Source organism: Primulina eburnea, chromosome 11 (assembly GCF_022965805.1).
Source record: "Primulina eburnea isolate SZY01 chromosome 11, ASM2296580v1, whole genome shotgun sequence".
NCBI classification, from domain to species: Eukaryota; Viridiplantae; Streptophyta; class Magnoliopsida; order Lamiales; family Gesneriaceae; genus Primulina; species Primulina eburnea.
Genome location: NC_133111.1, coordinates 23,288,943 through 23,307,531, shown reverse-complemented (window position 1 = coordinate 23,307,531; position 18,589 = coordinate 23,288,943).

Here is an 18,589-nt window from a genome sequence, read left to right as displayed (position 1 = left end):
TGTGGATTTAAACTTAAGGGCCCAAAAAATCAATTTTCACCAAAAAACAGTCTTTATTTTAATAATATTTGAAATTATTATTTTGGCACTTCTTTATCTGTATACCCATTGATGCGAACGTGGACGTCCCAAGGAAAGCATGGGATCCTTTGCAGTTGCCGGAGGGACCAATCACGAGGGGTCGACTAAAGAGATTCAAGGAGGCGCTACAAGGAGTCATGAGTAAGCCTGAAGAGGTCGCGATGCATGGGAGTACGTTTGGAGGCCAACGGAAAGTCGTTCAAACATTGGTGTTGCTTACCGAGTCTGGACGGACCAGTACACGGACCTGCACACGGGGTCCGTGTCCTTCACAAGCTGGGGAGGGTTTTTACAGTGGCTCCACGGACCTGGAGACGGACCCAGGCACGGGGTCCGTGCCCTTTGAAGTTGGCGAATACAGTGCCTACACGGACCCGTACACGGAGGTGAGCACGGGGTCCGTGTCGCTTGATCCCGATTGAAGAGTTTTACAGTATGTACACGGACCCGTCTACGGACGTCTGCACGGGGTCCGTGTCCTCTGTTTTCTCCGCGGATTTGTTTCCTTTTCTAGAGTTTTATTATTTTGGGAGACTAGATTTTGATATCTTTTGATATATTGACTATGTTGGACGAAAAATTACACAGAATACACATAATATTTTGAGTTTATCAAACTTTTGAGAATTTTCTCTTAACTTTTTCAAAGCCAAGCTTTGTCAAATCAAATCAAAATTATCAAAGTTTTTAACTTTGTGGCGTTTGTCGATCGTTGCTTGTGCGGATTGTCGTAGGCAAAGTTCTTCGAAGGTTCGTATAGTTTTCGATTGTTTATCCTCGTGTTTATTTGTTGCTAAACTCTTGCTAGTTTAGAGGTGAATATCACATATTACTTGATTCAAAAGATCGGGAAAAACACACGAATCTTAATATCGTAATTGAATAGAGGGTGCGATTTATTTTTAATCGTGTTTGCTATTTATTCGTATCAAGATTCATATCATTTGGTATCAGAGCGCCAGGTTTATTGAATTCAAGTAAATTATCTTGTTCTTAAATTGCCGATCTGTATTATTTCTTCGAATATTTTCAGATCTGTTTTGTTCTATCGTTCTTCGTATTTTTTTCGTGAATCTGTGATACACGAAATTTTGAGTCCTTTTTTTTTTTTTTTTTTTTTTGAATTTTCGGAATTCAAAGAGGAAAAAAAAAAAAAAAAAAAAAAAAGACTACAAAAATTCCGAAAATTCACCATTATTTCTTTTTGATATATTGTTCTATTGTCTTCATAGAGTCATATTCAATTGTCTCACACAGTCAAAAAAAAAAAAAAAAAATTTCCTATATTCGAATTTCTTGTCTACACAGTCCAAGTGAGTCGGTCGCATTTGTTCACAAGTTTGAACTTTGATTGTTTGATATACCCACAATACAAAGCTTGAGCACTTCCAAGAGAGCTTTCAAAATTCGAGTGATACACTTGAGTGAGAGTGACTTTTCTTTGGAGTGAACGGTGAGTATTTGTTGTGAGCATACAAATAAAGAGGTAAAAGACGAGTGAATTTCTTTGGAGTGATCGTGAGCATTTGGGTGAGGATTATTTTATTTCTACTAACCTTTTCTTGCAGGTACAACTTTGAAATTAAATGGAGAGGGAGGTAGGAGATAGTTCGAATTCGGGGGTGTCCAAAGCTCATCTAGATGCGTTGTTTGGGGATTTTAGTAGAGCGATGGCGACCCAAATGGAGTCGTTGCATGAGAGGTTGGGTAAACTTGAGGTTAGTGTTAGTGGGGGTAAACCTAAGCCTAGAGATTTGGGTAGAGATGATGAGGAGTATGATCTAGGAGGAGGCGATGAGAGTCAAAATGAGAATTGGGGTAGGAATGGGAGAGATAGAGGATTTGGTAGAGGAAGAAGGGAAGCCATGCGGGGTAGATATGAGGAGACTAGGGATGATGGTCACATGGGTAGCATTAAGATGAAGATCCCTTCATTCCATGGGAAATCTGACCCGGAGGCGTACCTAGAATGGGAAAAGAGGGTAGAGTTCGTATTTGCATGTCACCACTACTCCGAACAAAAGAAGGTGAGGTTGGCGGTGGTTGAATTCTTAGACTATGCTCTCATTTGGTGGGATCAATTAGTGACCACTAAAAGAAAGTATAATGAGAGGCCTATTGAATCTTGGGATGAGATGAAGAGTGTAATGAGGAAGAGGTTTGTGCCTAACCATTACTATAGGGAGATGTTTAAGAGGTTACAAACTTTGAGGCAAGGGTTGAAGAGTGTTGAGGACTACTATAAGGAGATGGAAGTACTCATGATTAGGGCAAATACTGAGGAGGATAATGAAGCAACTATGGCTCGTTTTCTTTGTGGTTTGAACAGGTAGATCCAAGATCAAGTGGAGCTTCGGCACTACTTAGATCTAGACGAGATGGTGCAAATGGCCATAAAGGTGGAGCAACAACTCAAGAGGCGAGGAGTTGGCCGCACCAATCAAACCGGAGGTGCATCATCTTCTTGGAGATCAAATGTGGGGAAGCGTGAGGAGAACAAAGTGGTGGCCAAGCCCAAATTTGAGACCAAACAAGAGGCGCCTAAGCAAGGAGTCCAAGGTAAATCTGAAACTCCTTCTAATCGCTCTAGAGATGTTAGATATTTTAGGTGTCAAGGGATGGGTCATATTTCTAGTGATTGTCCTAATAAGAGAGTCATGTTCTTAAATGATTATGGTGAGTATGAGTCTCAAAGTGAGGGGGATGGCGAGGGTAGTGATGATGATATGCCGGAGTTGGAGGATCCCGATGAGGGATATGGGGCGGTTGTAGGAGAAGCTCTAGTGACTAGGCGAATCATGAGTGCCCAAGTCAAAGATGAGGAAGTTAACCAAAGAGAGAACTTGTTCCACACTAGATGTTTTGTGAATGGTAAGGTGTGCAATGTAATCATCGATGGGGGTAGTTGCACCAATGTGGCTAGTGTTGAGATGGTTGAAAAATTGGGGTTGCCTACAATAAAACATCCTCAACCATATAGGCTTCAATGGTTGAACGATTGTGCGGAAGTGAGGGTTAATAGGCAAGTTCTAGTGTCATTCTCAATTGGGAAGTACAAAGATGAGGTTTTGTGTGACATGGTGCCCATGCATGCTTGTCATATCTTGTTGGGTAGGCCATGGCAATTTGATAGGCGAGTGACTCACGATGGGTTCAAAAATAAGTACTCGTTTGTCTTGAAAAAAGAAACAGTTGTCTTACTTCCATTGTCCCCAAAGCAAGTATTGGAGGACCACTTGAAAAAGAAAAAGAGAGATGAGGCCGAAAAAAAGAGTGAACTAAAAAGTGAGATGGCCTTTGAAAACAAAAATGAAGTGGCTGAAAAAAAGAGTGATCAAAAGAGTGAGATAGCCACAAAAACAAAAAAAGAGAGGAAAGAAAATGAGAGAAAAGAAAAAGAGAGGAAAGAGGCCAAAAAGAATTCTTATATGGCCCAAAAAGGTGAGGTAAAACACTTGTTGCACACACATGAGCCACTTGTGTTAATTCTTTACAAGGAGATCCTCCTTAACACAAGTGATATAGCCGGATCCCTTCCGAGCATTGTTGTTGTAGTGACCCGTTCCAGAATCACCTACTAATCAAGAACTAAGCATGCAATTAACTTAATTAATAATAATCAGAGATAACAGCGGAAAACTGTCACCAAAAGATAGTTATACAACCCAATCGAAAATCCAGAACAACTCAACTAAACTGAAATATACGGTACAACCATATCGAAACAAAAAGATACCGAAGAACTAAACCAACCAGCTACTCAACGTCCTCCTCCTCCTCCTCCTGAGCTGTCCAACCTGAGGCCTGCCCCGTGGGAATGGGGTGTCCAAGATAAACAAAACCGAGGACGTGAGCGATAAGAACGCCCAGTACAAAAGCATGAGTATACAAACCTATATGAAATGCACATGCTATGAAATGATACCAGGGTAGTCAAGAAACAGGAGTAACAAAGGATCTCAAAATGCTCAGTCTAGAGGCGCCAAGTGGATAGTGCCGCGCGGTACTCCTCTGGGTCACTGCATCCACTACAAGAACAGACGTGGACCTAAAATGTCCCGGATCACCGAAGCCCTCCGGACCCGTCGGCCACTGTGTACTCTCGGTGTCCATGCGTCCACAAGACAAGACAGGGCTGAGCGGCCCCACAAGATATAGCTTATCTCGAAAGAGATACAGCTCAACAGTAAAGGCTATCTCGAAGGAGATACGGCTCAACATGAAATGCAACATGCATCATAAAACGTGACATAATAGCATGCATCATATGACATATATCAATGCACCACATAATCATGCAACACATATAAGGATGTATACTCGACCAGGATATCTCGGATAGTACTTTCGTACCTCTATCTCAGCAAGCCTAGCCTTACGCAACACCACTAATCAGGTCTAGAACAAGCCTACGCATCAAAAGCATACCCAATGAACAATACTACCATGCTCGACTAGCAAAACCAGTACTACCAAAGGTTTAGGGTTTACCTTCGTCCGTCGACAGCCCTTTGATGTCGATTGCCTCGTAACTCAGGCGTCACTATGCTACCAATCCTGGCAGCTCTTGGCTATCGCTCGACCGACAAACTAACCCTAGAAACCTTCCAAACCTCTCAAAATGAGACACAACTTCAAGAATTGACAATACAAAATGAGGAAATCTGAGCACTATTTATAGGCTATGTTCGGATCCACCGAACCCACTTCGGAACGTCCGAACTCCCACGTGTCCATCGGCTCTTGACACCTCATGATCGGATCCACCGAACCTACACTTCGGATCATCCGAACTTGCATGTAAACTGACGTGTCGATCAACTCTTGACACCTCATGATCGGATCCATCGGACCCACTTCGGATCGTCCGAACTCTTCGGTGCTACCGAACCATCTTCGGTCCATCCGATCATGACCACGGTCAAAATTACACATTAAACCTTCTTAATCACCATTAATCCGTTAATTACCCAATTTGGAATTCGGGCTACTACATTCTCCCCCCCTTAAAAAGATTTCGTCCTCGAAATCAAGTTTATAGGATGAACAAAAACTGAAATAACAACATTGTTATTATAACTCAATTTGTTGTTGAATACAACTGATATTTCGATTACAACTGAAAACACAAACATATACAAAGCATAACTCAAAAGAGCTCTGGATGCTCCGAACGCATACGACTTTCTAACTCCCAAGTGGCTTCTTCAGTGCCTCTGCGCTGCCACTGAACTAAGACAAGAGGAATGATCTTATTCCGCAACACCTTGTCTTTGCGATCGAGAATCCGCACTGGTCGTTCCACGTAAGACAAATCCGAATTTAGTTGAACTTCAGAGGGATGCAAAATGTGAGACTCATCTGCTACGTATCGTCTCAACAAAGATACGTGGAACACATCGTGAATACTTGATAGGTACGGCGGCAATGCAAGTCTGTAAGCCAAATCTCCCACGCTTTCCAATATTTCAAATGGACCAATAAATCTCGGAGACAGCTTACCCTTGAGACCAAATCTCAAAATCCTGCGAAAAGGCGAAACTCGGAGAAACACTTTCTCACCTGGCTGAAAATAAAGAGGTCGACGTTTGGTGTTCGCATAACTAGCCTGTCGATCCTGAGCGATCTTAATCCGTTTCTTGATTATTGCAACCTTATCAATAGCCTGCTGGACTAACTCCGGTCCCTCAACATGTCGTTCCCCAACTTCATCCCAAAATAATGGAGTACGACAACGTCGCCCATACAACGCCTCAAATGGTGCCATACCAATACTACGATGGTAGCTGTTGTTGTACGCGAACTCAATCAAAGGCAAATGATTCTGCCAAGCGGTTCCGAAATCCATCACACAAGCTCTCATCATATCCTCAAGTGTACGGATAGTCCTCTCCGTCTGACCGTCGGTCTCTGGATGATAAGCTGTACTTAAACTTAGAGACGTACCCAATACCGCCTGGAAACTACCCCAAAATCGTGAGGTAAAACGAGGATCTCTGTCACTGACAATACTAACTGGCACTCCATGCAAATGTACAATCTCTTGAATGTACAATCGAGCCATACGATCGAAAGTGAAATCACGGTTATATGGCAGAAAATGAGCAGATTTGGTGAGTCGATCCACCACTACCCAAATAGCATCACTATTCCTCGAAGACAATGGTAAGTGAGTAATGAAATCCATCGCGATATGCTCCCACTTCCATTCAGGAATAGGTAAGTTCAGCATTAATCCTCCCGGTCGACGGTGCTCTGCCTTAACCTGCTGACAAACCAGACACTTGGAAACAAACTGATAAACGCTGCGTTTCATCCCTTTCCACCAAAATCGTGTCCTCAAATCTTTATACATCTTGTTGCTTCCTGGATGGACACTCAACTTGCTTCGATGTGCCTGAGATAAGATCTCTTCCCTCAAAGTATCATCCTCTGGTACCACAACCCGATTAGACAAACACAGAAGACCATTAGACTGATAATGGAAATTGCTATCTCCACCAGCCAACCGAGCTAATCTCTGAGTCTTGAGATCAGACATCTGAGCATCTCGAATCCGAGCGAACAAAGCTGGCTCAGATAAAATGGTAGCAACACGAATGCTCTCCATACCTTTCCGATGTTTGAAATTAAATCCCAACGAACAACAATCCTGGATAGTACTAATCATAGCACTGGTCTGAAGTGCAGAGACTCTCACCTTGCGACTAAGAGCATCGGCTGTGAGATTCGCAGAGCCTGGATGATATTTGATCTCGCAGTCATAATCTTTAAGTAGATCCATCCAACGACGTTGTCTCATGTTCAACTCAACCTGAGTGAACAGATACTTCAGACTCTTATGATCAGTAAAAATTTCAAACTTAACCCCGTACAAGTAATGACGCCAGATCCTTAGCGCAAACACAATAGCAGCTAATTCTAGATCATGAATAGGGTACTTCTCCTCGTGAGGTTTTAACTGCCTGGATGCGTAAGCGATCACATGACCATTCTGCGTCAACACACACCCTAATCCTTGAAAAGTAGGCATCGGTGTAAACACTGAAACCATCAGATCCTGACGGTAACGCCAAAACAGGTGCAGAAGTCAGAAGTCGACGAAGCTCTCTGAAACTATCTTCGCACTCAGATGACCACTCAAATGGAACATCCTTCCGAGTAAGCTGCGACAATGGTCTAGCTACCTGAGAGAAATTCACGATGAAGCGACGATAATACCCTGCCAGACCTAGAAAACTACGGATCTCAGCCACCGTCGTAGGACGTGACCAATTCAGCACTGCTTCGATCTTGCTGGGATCCACAGAAATTCCTTCCTTGGAAATCACATGACCAAGGAATACTACACGATCAATCCAGAACTCGCACTTACTCAGCTTAGCATACAATTGCTTCTCGCGAAGAATCTGCAACACAATCCTCAAGTGCTGGATATGCTCTTCCACACTGTGAGAATAAATCAAGATATCGTCGATGAAAACCACAACAAACTGATCTAGAAAATCCCGAAAGACTCGATTCATCAGATCCATGAACACCGCTGGCGCATTCGTCAATCCAAATGGCATAACTAGAAACTCGTAATGCCCATATCGAGTACGAAATGCAGTCTTGGAAATATCATCATCTCTAACTCTCATCTGATGATAACCCGATCGCAAGTCAATCTTGGAGTAAACAGAGGTACCCTGAAGCTGATCGAACAAATCATCGATACGAGGTAATGGATACTTGTTTTTGATCGTCACACGGTTCAGCTGGCGATAATCAATGCACAATCGCATAGATCCATCTTTCTTCTTGACAAACAATACTGGAGCTCCCCAAGGTGAAACACTCGGGCGAATATAACCTTTATCAAGAAGATCCTGCAATTGCTGCTTCAATTCTCTCATCTCTGACGGAGCAAGACGATAGGGGGCACGAGAAATCGGTGCAGTCCCTGGCATTAACTCAATGCCAAATTCCACCTCTCTAACCGGAGGAAAACCAGGAATCTCATCTGGGAAAACATCAGAAAATTCACAAACCACTGGAATATCCTCTATACCCACACTACCTGTGGATGAATCAATCGCATAGATGAGGTAGCCTTCCCCGCCAGCCTCTAAAGCACGACAGGCTTTCAGAGCAGATACCACTGGCATCGGAGGTCGCGCTCCCTCACCATAGAAAAACCAACTAGAGCTCTCAGTCGTACGAAACTGAACAAGCTTCTGGTAACAATCCACGGTATCTCGGTAAGTAGTCAATAGGTCTATACCTAGAATACAATCAAAATCTTCCATCTCCAGGATCATAAGATTCGCAATCAATTCGTTACCCTCAAAATCTAAGGGACAACCCATCACTAGACGCTTCGCTAACACCGAATGACCCATCGGAGTAGAAACAGAAAGAATGACGTCTAGAGAAACATACGGTAACTTATGACGCTTAACAAATCGTGCAGAAGTGAATGAATGTGATGCTCCGGTATCAATAAGAACAAAAGCAGGAATACCGCATAAACAAAAAGTACCTGCTATGACTCTCTCCGATTCATCTGCAGCCTGATCCTGGTTCAGCGCAAAAACCTGACCTTGGGCACGAGGTCGAAGATTTGAACTACCCACTGCCTGACCCTGCCTCCTCTGCTGAACAGTCGTCTGAGATCCGGAACCAGATCCTGCTCCACCTCGCAACTGAGGACAATTCTTCTTGAGATGACCCATCTCTCCGCACTGAAAACAAGCTCCCGCGGCTGATCGGCATTGCTCCGATGGATAGTTCTTCCCACAATGCACACAAGAAACCTTCTTCTTACCAAAGCGGAACACACCGCTAGACCTGTGATCCTAGATCCAGAAGAAAAAGAACCAGATTTCTTGAAAGACTGAGATCGAGGGCTCAAAGTACTCGGAGATCTAGAAGAAAGAATAGCCCTACCACGCTGGAGACTGATCTCTGCCTGGCGACACCGGTTCACTAACCCATCATAAGAAGTAGGATTATCACAGACAGTGACTCGATCAAAAATCTCCTGGTTAAGACCCTGGAGGAAATGGTCATACTTGGCCTCAGAACTGCCACTGATATGAGGGGCAAAGGGTAACAACTCGAAGAACTTCTGCTGATATTCATCAACAGACATACTCCCCTGCTTAAGATTCAGGAGCTCAATCGTCTTTGCCTGGCGAAGGGCTGGAGGAAAATACAGCTGCATGAAAGCTGCACAGAAATCGGCCCAAGTCACCCTACCCTGGGACTGGACTATCGGCGCAGAAGTCGATCGCCACCACTTGCGCGCACGGCCCTCGAGCAGAAAACTAAGGGTCTCCATCCTCTGCTCCTCGGTGCACTGAATGCACGGAAACAACTCTCCATGCGCTCTAACCAATCCTCAGCATCATCGGGAGTCTCACCGCCGACTAAAGGCTTAGGCCCCATCTGAATGAAACGGTGCAAATCAAAACGCCTAGGACCATCCCGACGATGACGATGTTCACGATGACGCCTACGATCGTCCTGGTCACCCCAACGACCTACACTTCCCTGACTACTCTCATCACCAAAGTGGTCAGCCATCGCTACAAGATAGAATGGGGAAAATGGTAAAATGGTCAACAAAAATCCCAAAACAGAATCTATATCCCAAAATCGTAAGCATGCTCTGATACCATAAATGTAGTGACCCGTTCCAGAATCACCTACTAATCAAGAACTAAGCATGCAATTAACTTAATTAATAATAATCAGAGATAACAGCGGAAAACTGTCACCAAAAGATAGTTATACAACCCAATCGAAAATCCAGAACAACTCAACTAAACTGAAATATACGGTACAACCATATCGAAACAAAAAGATACCGAAGAACTAAACCAACCAGCTACTCAACGTCCTCCTCCTCCTCCTCCTGAGCTGTCCAACCTGAGGCCTGCCCCGTGGGAATGGGGTGTCCAAGATAAACAAAACCGAGGACGTGAGCGATAAGAACGCCCAGTACAAAAGCATGAGTATACAAACCTATATGAAATGCACATGCTATGAAATGATACCAGGGTAGTCAAGAAACAGGAGTAACAAAGGATCTCAAAATGCTCAGTCTAGAGGCGCCAAGTGGATAGTGCCGCGCGGTACTCCTCTGGGTCACTGCATCCACTACAAGAACAGACGTGGACCTAAAATGTCCCGGATCACCGAAGCCCTCCGGACCCGTCGGCCACTGTGTACTCTCGGTGTCCATGCGTCCACAAGACAAGACAGGGCTGAGCGGCCCCACAAGATATAGCTTATCTCGAAAGAGATACAGCTCAACAGTAAAGGCTATCTCGAAGGAGATACGGCTCAACATGAAATGCAACATGCATCATAAAACGTGACATAATAGCATGCATCATATGACATATATCAATGCACCACATAATCATACAACACATATAAGGATGTATACTCGACCAGGATATCTCGGATAGTACTTTCGTACCTCTATCTCAGCAAGCCTAGCCTTACGCAACACCGCTAATCAGGTCTAGAACAAGCCTACGCATCAAAAGCATACCCAATGAACAATACTACCATGCTCGACTAGCAAAACCAGTACTACCAAAGGTTTAGGGTTTACCTTCGTCCGTCGACAGCCCTTTGATGTCGATTGCCTCGTAACTCAGGCGTCACTATGCTACCAATCCTGGCAGCTCTTGGCTATCGCTCGACCGACAAACTAACCCTAGAAACCTTCCAAACCTCTCAAAATGAGACACAACTTCAAGAATTGACAATACAAAATGAGGAAATCCGAGCACTATTTATAGGCTATGTTCGGATCCACCGAACCCACTTCGGAACGTCCGAACTCCCACGTGTCCATCGGCTCTTGACACCTCATGATCGGATCCACCGAACCTACACTTCGGATCATCCGAACTTGCATGTAAACTGACGTGTCGATCAACTCTTGACACCTCATGATCGGATCCACCGGACCCACTTCGGATCGTCCGAACTCTTCGGTGCTACCGAACCATCTTCGGTCCATCCGATCATGACCACGGTCAAAATTACACATTAAACCTTCTTAATCACCATTAATCTGTTAATTACCCAATTTGGAATTCGGGCTACTACAGTTGTTTCACTATTGCAGGAATTTGACGATGTATTTCCGGAGGAGCTACCTCAAGGCTTACCACCATTGAGGGGAATTGAGCACCAAATTGATTTGGTGCCCGGGAGTGCCTTGCCGAACCGTCCAGCTTATAGGAGCAATCCGGAGGAGACTAAGGAGCTTCAAAGGCAGGTAAGTGAGTTATTAGATAAAGGTTATGTGCGTGAGTCCATGTCACCTTGTGCGGTGCCTGTTTTGCTAGTCCCTAAGAAAGATGGCTCATGGCGTATGTGTGTAGATTGTAGGGCAATCAATAACATAACCATTAAGTATAGGCATCCCATACCTAGACTAGATGATATGTTAGATGAATTGCATGGTTCTTGCATTTTTAGCAAAATTGATTTGAGGAGTGGCTACCATCAAATTAGGATGAGAGAAGGTGATGAGTGGAAAACTGCTTTCAAAACTAAATATGGGTTGTATGAGTGGATGGTTATGCCTTTTGGTTTAACTAATGCACCTAGCACCTTTATGAGGTTAATGAATCATGTCTTGCGTGCACATATAGGTAAATTTGTTGTGGTTTACTTTGATGATATCCTAGTGTATAGCAAGAATCTTGAAGAGCATGTTCAACACTTGAAACTTGTACTAATCACATTAAGGGCTGAAAATTTGTATGCTAACTTAAAGAAGTGTGATTTTTGTACAAACAAACTTGTGTTTCTTGGTTTCGTTGTGAGTTCACAAGGTATACAAGTTGATGAAGACAAGGTAAGTGCCATTCGAGATTGGCCAACGCCTACTACTGTTGGTCAAGTTCGAAGCTTTCATGGTCTTGCAAGCTTCTATAGGAGGTTTGTAAAGGATTTTAGCACATTGGCGGCACCGATGACGGCGGTCATCAAGAAGAACGTTCCATTCTATTGGGGCGAGGAGCAAGAGAAGTCCTTTAATATTATCAAGCAAAAATTAATTAATGCTCCTTTACTTGTGTTACCTAATTTTGCTAATACTTTTGAAATTGAATGTGATGCTTCAGGTGTAGGTATTGGTGGCAGTGTTGATGCAAGGAGGAAGGCCGGTGGCGTACTTTAGTGAGAAGCTCAATGGGGCAGCGCTGAACTATCCCACGTATGACAAGGAGTTCTATGCACTTGTGAGGACTCTTGAGACGTGGCAGCACTACTTGAGGCCTAAATAGTTTGTGATTCATACGGATCATGAGTCTCTAAAGCACCTCAAGGGGCAACAAAAGCTGAACAAGCGGCATGCTAAGTGGGTGGCCTTCATAGAGACATTCCCCTACATGATCAAGTATAAGCAAGGTAAGGAAAATGTAGTGGCCGACGCACTATCACGGAGGTATGTACTTTTCTCTACTTTGGAATCTAAAATATTGGGGTTTGAACTTGTTAAAGAGTTGTATGTGCTAGATGATGATTTTAAGGAAGTGTTTGAAACTTGTATGCATGGTCCACATGATAAATTCTACTTGCATAAAGGTTTCTTGTTTAGAGAGGATAGATTGTGCATTCCCAAGTCATCGATTCGTGAATTACTTGTTAGGGAGGCACATGGGGGTGGACTAATGGGACACTTTGGGGTGGCTAAAACTTTAAGTGCATTGCATGAACATTTTTATTGGCCACACATGAAACGTGATGTTGAGCGTATTTGTGAGAAGTGCATAACTTGTAGACAAGCTAAGTCTAGGACACTACCACATGGATTATATACACCACTTCCCGTCCCTAGCGAACCTTGGGTTGATATATCTATGGACTTTGTTTTGGGATTACCTAGGACAAAGAAGGGGAGGGACTCTATATTTGTTGTTGTGGATAGGTTTTCTAAAATGGCACACTTCATTGCTTGTCACAAGACTGATGATGCATCTAATATTGCGGACCTATTCTTTAGAGAAGTTGTTAGGCTACATGGCATGCCTAGGACCATTGTGTCGGACCGTGATGTTAAATTCCTAAGTTATTTCTGGAAAACACTGTGGGCTAAACTTGGCACTAAATTACTGTTTTCTACGACCTGTCATCCTCAGACTGATGGTCAAACTGAGGTAGTTAATAGGACGTTAGGAACTTTATTACATGCTATTCTCAAGAAGAACTTAAAGAATTGGGAAAATTGCTTGCCATTTGTTGAATTTGCTTATAATCGTTGTGTGCATTCTACTACTAGCTATTCATCATTTGAAATTGTATACGGTTTTAATCCTTTGACTCCGTTGGATTTGATGTCTTTACCTGTGAGTGAAAGGTTAAACTTAGACGGTAAAAAGAAGGCTGAATTCGTTAGGAGTTTGCATGAGAAGGTAAAAGCCAATATTGAGAAGCGAAATGAGCAATATGCTAAGCAAGCTAACAAGGGGAAAAAGAAGGTGGTATTCGAGAAGGGCGATTGGGTGTGGTTACACTTGAGGAAGGAGAGGTTTCCGGAGAAGCGACGCTCAAAGCTATTACCTAGGGGCGATGGACCATTTCAAGTACTTGAGAGGATCAATGACAACGCCTACAAACTCGACTTGCCAGGTGAGTACAACGTAAGTTCTACATTTAATGTTAGTGATTTGTCGTTGTTTGATGTAGGTGATGAGCAAGATTTGAGGACAAATCCTTTTCAAGAAGGGGAGGATGATGCGAACGTGGACGTCCCAAGGAAAGCATGGGATCCTTTGCAGTTGCCGGAGGGACCAATCACGAGGGGTCGACTAAAGAGATTCAAGGAGGCGCTACAAGGAGTCATGAGTAAGCGTGAAGAGGTCGCGATGCATGGGAGTACGTTTGGAGGCCAACGGAAAGTCGTTCAAACATTGGTGTTGCTTACCGAGTCTGGACGGACCAGTACACGGACCTGCACACGGGGTCCGTGTCCTTCACAAGCTGGGGAGGGTTTTTACAGTGGCTCCACGGACCTGGAGACGGACCCAGGCACGGGGTCCGTGCCCTTTGAAGTTGGCGAATACAGTGCCTACACGGACCCGTACACGGAGGTGAGCACGGGGTCCGTGTCGCTTGATCCCGATTGAAGAGTTTTACAGTATGTACACGGACCCGTCTACGGACGTCTGCACGGGGTCCGTGTCCTCTGTTTTCTGCGCGGATTTGTTTCCTTTTCTAGAGTTTTATTATTTTAGGAGACTATATTTTGATATCTTTTGATATATTGACTATGTTGGACGAAAAATTACACAGAATACACATAATATTTTGAGTTTATCAAACTTTTGAGAATTTTCTCTTAACTTTTTCAAAGCCAAGCTTTGTCAAATCAAATCAAACTTATCAAAGTTTTTAACTTTGTGGCGTTTGTCGATCGTTGCTTGTGCGGATTGTCGTAGGCAAAGTTCTTCGAAGGTTCGTATAGTTTTCGATTGTTTATCCTCGTGTTTATTTGTTGCTAAACTCTTGCTAGTTTAGAGGTGAATATCACATATTACTTGATTCAAAAGATCGGGAAAAACACACGAATCTTAATATCGTAATTGAATAGAGGGTGCGATTTATTTTTAATCGTGTTTGCTATTTATTCGTATCAAGATTCATATCACCCATGCATGTTGCATAGATAAAGTCCTTGGACATACAAATAGTAGAAATTATATGAGATGCTCATATGATGAGTATCATGAAACTCATATTTGGAATACTGTATATTCTAAACAGTTCCTAGTCGATTCAGCCGCCGCTAAGAAGGATATAGGCCGCTCGAGTGCGAGACTAGTATCTGCGATGTGAGTACCATGTTTCATTGGTAGGGGACGTTGTGATTTCCGAACATGCAGATAGGTGCTCCTTGTAGAGTGCACTGAACAACTCTCCATAAATGACTTTTAAAGTGGTTCTCACTTATCGAGTGGAAACGTCATAGTTTATGGTTGTACACCATTATTCCTTATGACCCGGGACAACATTGATACTCTATGTGCTAGCATTACACTTTGACTTGTTTACCGACTCTCATGGGGTCATCAGGTGGCAAGGTTGGGTGTTTTGTCGAAACATATAGGAGTCGATGCATTGTAGTCGAGGATTCACCGCTTATCTTCGGGTATGGATATCCTATGTGTTCTCATGTATATGTAGGTTGAAATCTCTGATCAGAGTATGGCGGTAATTATGAATGGGGTTTCATAGATTACACCATCGATGCAACTACAACATGACACATATTATCGATTCATTGACACTCTCGATAAACCAATGGTTGTCGAATCGGTCGGGATATATGAGTTGAAGAGACCATATTGTATGCTAACCACAATTGAATGGTTCTTGCATGCACTATCATTTGATACCTAGGGAATCATGTAAGCGATCCCTCCACCTAGAAGCCTGCCAGGAGCCGCTCATTGTCCGTGCCACCTCATGGCATCGGCGATCACCCCCCACCCTCTTCGGCCCCGGGCCTCACAAATAATGTATTTGAAAATTTTGATTTTCATAAACATAGTATGAACTAAATTAATTTATGTCAAGTGTTGAATTAATTAAACACTAGTGGGCCTAGGAGAGTCTAAATAATTAAATTAATTCAAGTGTTGAATTAATTAAATAACATTGGGCCTTGTAGAGCCCAACTAGAAATAATTATTCAACTAGTGAACTTGAGTAAAATCATGTAAAGGTTAAATGATCTCAAATGTGTTTGAGACATTTAAATAAAAGTCCACGGGCCTTGTAATTGTTACAAGCCCAAATAGAATGTGCATGGGGAGGTGAAGAGTAGGAGACAACTTTTTCAATGTCCAAGGCATGGCATGCTTTTGGGACAACACAACAACTTTTTGACACACCAAGAAAAATCTCCCCTTCCCTCCCACACATGATGGCCGAAATTTCTCACCAATATTCTCCAAAAATTTTGTTCTTCAAGTTGTTGAGGAATTCACACACTTCTCAAAGAAAAATTGTCTAATTTTTCTAGTGCAAAATTAGAGTGGATCTACCTTGTTAGTGGTGTACCTAATTTGAACAAATGAGTCCAAAAGAAAGGTAAAGCTTGTAGATTGTCTACCTTCAAGAGGTAAGTTGTTTCCAAAATCAATCCTTGTGATTGATAGGTAATTTTCTTAAACACCCTATGTATGACATATTTCGTGTTTTTGTATTTGCTACACATTATAGGCTTAGGGTGTTCTAAAATTTCATGCTAGAAAATTATTTTGAAACTTCCGTTGCGCATTTGAACACCTTAATCGATCCTCTTTCAAGTGGTATCATGAGCTAATGATACTATTTTGTCTAGCTTATACATAATATTATATTGAGGTCGATTTCTAATCGTATTAGATGAGTTTTTGCAACAAAAATCAAGGCCGTATTTGGGGAAATTTCGGGCAGCAAGTTGCTGCCCATTTCGGGCTGCAAGGGCAGCCCGAGGGGCTGCCCGAACCCCCCCTTTTCAAATAAAAAAAATTTAATGTTGGCCGGAATCTGGCGCCGGAGCTTTGGCGACGGCGATGACGACTAGTGTTTCCAAAAGTGTTTTGGAATATCAAAGTGTCAAGGACCTTGAAGTTGTTGGGCCATTAGATGGCTAATACAATTTGTGAATTTAAATGGACCAAAATGTTTTTGGGTGAAAAATAATTTTTTGGGCCGATAAGTTTAAATCCACAAAATTTGTACATATTATCTCATGAAATAAATAATTGAAGTCGGAATTTAATTATTTATAGTAAATTTTGATTTACAAGAAATTCGGTTATAAATAAATTAATTAGAAAATAGACAACGGAGTTTGTATACTTTGTTCATTTAGTTTATAATTGTGGTGGTTAGTGATTGGATCAAGATATATAATATTGGATCAATTAATTATTATGATAATTTATTGATGGTGTATGATATGTGATATTATGCATGAAGGATGATCAAAAGCCCAAGCCCAATTTGCTAGGTGTATGCTAGGATATTTTGTGTTGAATGATTGTAATAATTATCAATTTATAAAGTGGACTTGATTTATGGTACGTTCCCACCCCATGAGATGTATCCCTATTTGTCATGGATATTTATTTGTAAATATTAGAATAGTTGAAGATCAATGGTGGCCTTGATGATTATGAAGATCGAAGACATGTAAATATTATAAGCTTATGTAATAGTTGCATTTGCATCCCTTGCATTTCCCTAGGATTGGACCTAGGCCCGTGCTTAGCTCACACGGGCCATTAGTATTGGGGCGATTGATCATCCTTGTTTTGTATACTGTTTATAATATATGCAAGATATGTTATAAATAATGAGTATGTGCGTTATTATTATGATAATAACAAAGTTGCATGAATCCGTCAAACATACGATCAAACATGGCGAGCTTTTAAATAAAATTAATGATGAGACCTTTCAAATTTAAAAACCCTCATTTTTTAATAAGATTCAAAATTAATATCAAGCCCGAAAAGGAGAATTATAAATTTGTTTATAATTTTCATGTCTTCCATCGACAATGGGTGCATGATGAATGCTACCCGTGCTCGGGGCTCGGCTCATATTATTGGGGGGGCCCTGGGTGCCGGAAAGCTGTGACATCCATTGACATGGTGATGTAAACTACTTGGAACTCCCATGATTTCGGCTCATATTATTGAGGGAACTCATGACGACCGTCCATTAAGGTTCAACATCGGTGGGTAAGGCTTGACACGTAAAGATGAGCGACATCATATTATTGGGTCCTAATCAAACGTGAGACAAAAGTTTACGTAGAGGGTTGCATGGAGAAGCAATTGGAAACTACCTTTTAGGAATTGTGATTGGCGAATATTATCCGGGATCATAATTCGCTAATTAGACCTTGCGTACCTACTGAGGAAAGGAGTTTCCTGTTTTCACTAGAGGGTAGTGAAAGATGTCAAAACAGTGGGAGTAAAAAATTTATGAAGTAAAAGTCCATACTTCATATCTTACAAAATATTTTAAAATAGTCATTAACATTTATCTGTTTTACTTTTCAATACTTTTTGACAATGTCTTCGATTCGCAATTCGCTATCTGTAATACTCAAAAAACACGTATTAACCAGACCTAATTACCTCAATTGGCTAAGAAATCTGATTTTCGTTTTGAATTCAAAAAGGATAGAGTATACACTTACTAAGTCGTCCCTTGTTGAGGCTCCGACTGACTGCACTCTTGAGGAATCGCAGACTTACAAAGAATGGTGTGACCATGACTTGAAAGCCAAGTGTTATATACAGGCTTCTATGAAAGATGAGAAGTCGGTTCTTTATGTGGGCTCTTCATCTGGTATGAAGATTGGTCCACCTGAGAATGGAAAGAAGTGTTCTTTCCAACGTCCCAGGAAGAACGTGCCCTTGAAGAGGCAAGCTCCGAAACCCGTTGTGGCAGCCACACCAGTAGAGGCTGACAAGACTGCTGATATTTGTCA